Source organism: Pipistrellus kuhlii, unplaced genomic scaffold (genome assembly GCF_014108245.1).
Source record: "Pipistrellus kuhlii isolate mPipKuh1 unplaced genomic scaffold, mPipKuh1.p scaffold_m20_p_2, whole genome shotgun sequence".
Lineage (NCBI taxonomy): Eukaryota > Metazoa > Chordata > Mammalia > Chiroptera > Vespertilionidae > Pipistrellus > Pipistrellus kuhlii.
This window is the reverse complement of record NW_023425515.1, coordinates 164,376,429-164,379,378: the sequence shown is the minus strand read 5'-3', so window position 1 is coordinate 164,379,378 and position 2,950 is coordinate 164,376,429.

Sequence of the window (2,950 nt, the reverse complement as noted above, 5' to 3'; positions counted from 1 at the left end):
GCATCTTTTCATGAGTGTGTTGGCCATCTGTATATCCTCTTTGAAGAAATGTCTATTCATGTCCTCTGTCTGTTTTTTAATTGGGTTGTGGGTTTTGGGATGTTGAATTGTATAAGTTCTTTAAATATAGGATGTGGCAAAAGTAGGTTTTCAGCTATGAGTATGTGAAATTATTTATTCTTGTATTATTATTTGTTAATTATTATATTACTTTCCATACAAACAACTATAAACCCCACCCTGTATTTTGGATATTAACCCAAAATTGTTGTTTGTGTGCATGTGTGCGTGTGTGTGTGTGTGTGTGTGTGTATAATTTGCAAATATCTTCTTTCATTTGAAGTATGATAGCAACTACACTTGGGTAAAAATTGTTGTTTAATATTTTAACCTTGCGCTGGGACCGGTTTGGCTCAGTGGATAGAGTGTCAGCCTGCGGACTGAAAGGTCCCGGGTTCGATTCCGGACAAGGGCATGTACCTTGGTTGCGGGCACATCCCCAGTGGGGGGTGTGCAAGAGGCAGCTGATCGATGATTCTCTCTCATCGATGTTTCTAACTCTCTATCCCTCTCTCTTCCTCTCTGTGAAAAATCAATAAAAAAATATAAAATTTAATATTTTAACCTTGCTATTTTGGGTTCTGTACTTATTTAACAGTTATTTTGATTTTCTGAACTTATGTTTGCTATCCCAATACTCCACTGATGATAGTTTGAATATCCCATTGATTGTGATCTCACTGGTTATCGAAGCACATTCCTGGGGCCAAAGACAGATCAATTATCCTAAATTGTCTCAGTAGCTAAGATAGTGCATTCCTGTGGACTCAGTGATCCCAGAATCTGGACAGCACAATTATTCTAAATTGTCCAGGTGGTCTCAGATTATGTGTTTCTGATGATTCAGTGATTCGTAGATACTTTAGATAACTAACTTGCTCAGATTCTGCTTCTGTGAAAATGCTTTTTTTTCGAGAAACAGGTTCCTCATTCCAGACTCAAAGATGTAATCCATACTTTGTGATTTTCTGCCAATAGAAGCCAGGCGTGGCAAGTTGTTTGGGGCTGTGAGATCTGGAGCACTTTTGCTCCCTCATATGTTGCGGGTTTTTAATAAATGACTCCATAATTCCACTTTTTGAGGTGTCCTTTGTAAGATGGGGGTTACACTACAACACATTCAGTTGCCCTTCCTTCTTGTTGATGGTTTAAAAATGTGAAACAATATTGTATACATATATAGTTGATTCATTAACATTGGACTCAAGGCCAATAGCACTGTAACTCATGTCTGAAATAAGTTTATCCAAGATTATTTTATTCATAAGGCACATCACACCCTCTTGCACTTATGTCTACCAGACAGCACTTCAGGCTTAGGGACCATTTTTAAACAGTGAAATCACCAACAAAAAGGACCAAAATGCAAAAACAAAACAAAACAAAAAAAAGTGACATAAAATAGATCATGATAGGGACACTTGTTCACAGCATGAAAGCTAAAACAAGTACTGTCTGGGCTTGTTCGACCTCAGCTGACGTGCTTTTAATTAGGAGTTTTTATGCACAAAGCACCACTCAAAATTTTTGCCACCTAAAGAACTCTTGGAGTATTGACTTTGGGGTTACAATTTTCATGAGTAGACAAATTTGCAATTCAGAATCTGCAAATAAAAAGGATAAAATAAATAAAATATATTTAAGGGCAAAAGCCTTTGTTTCTGTCACCTCCTGTAACCCTAACAAAACAACTCATGAGCCGAAACCGGTTTGGCTCGGTGGATAGAGCGTCGGTCTGCGGACTGAAAGGTCCTAGGTTCAATTCTGGTCAAGGGCATGTACATTGTTGCGGGTACATCCCCAGTGGGGGGTGTGCAGAAGGCAGCTGGTCGATGTTTCTCATTGACGTTTCTAACTCTCTATCCCTCTCTCTTCCTCTCTAAAAAATCAATAAAATATATTTTAAAAAACTACTTAAAACAAAACAAACAACTCATGTGAATGAGCTTCGGAGAGATTGAAAAGGTCACAAAGTTAGTCACTGAACTTTGTGAAATATGGTAGCAACCATACTTGGGTAAAAACTGCTGTTTGAATTTTAACCCTGCTATTCATTTGCTTACTTGCTTAAACAATAGGGTAGTTACCTCAGCTTCCAGGTGAAAACCTGGAGGCTAAGGCAATTTTCCTGTGCCTGGGACGAGAATTACAGTAGCTGCAGGGGTAGAAACTGAGATTAACCGCTGAGCTCTGCTTCTGTATTATTGGCTATTGCAAGATAGGGCCACATTCCAATGTTTCCAGCCTTTAGAATTTGGAACAAAGGAAAATTCCTGTGGTTTGGACCTTTAAAAAAACTGCCTACACCTGGAACACCTGGACTCCATCTGCCCATCTGCTTTTTAAAATCAATCATCAGCCTGTGGTGGTCTTATTTTGAACCCAGGGTTCGACCCCACAACACTTGAAATCCCCCCCCACCCCCACCCTCACCCATACCCTTTATTGGTGTCAGGTCCCATGAGTTGCAACACATGCTTGGACTCTTCAGGATGCAGTTAACAGGATGCAGAGCAGTTCCAACAATCCGAGCATTTGCCTCAGGCTTTTGTGCTCTCCAGTCTCAGATCCGGCTCAAGACCACCCTCCTTTTTTTAAAATATTTTTTTTTATTGATTTTTTACAGAGAGGAAAGGAGAGGGATATAAAGAGTTAGAAACATCGATGAGAAAGAATCATCTGCCTCCTGCACACCTCCCACTGGGGATATGACCGGAATCAAACCTGGGACCTTTCAGTCCGCAGGGCGAAGCTCTATCCGCTGAGCCAAACCGGTTTCGGCTGGACTTTTCCCTTTTGCAACAGGTTTTAAACCTGTGGTCAGGACTATAACCGGCGCTGCCTCTCTCCTCTCCAGTGGTCACTATCATTGTCCCCGCTTTACAGATTA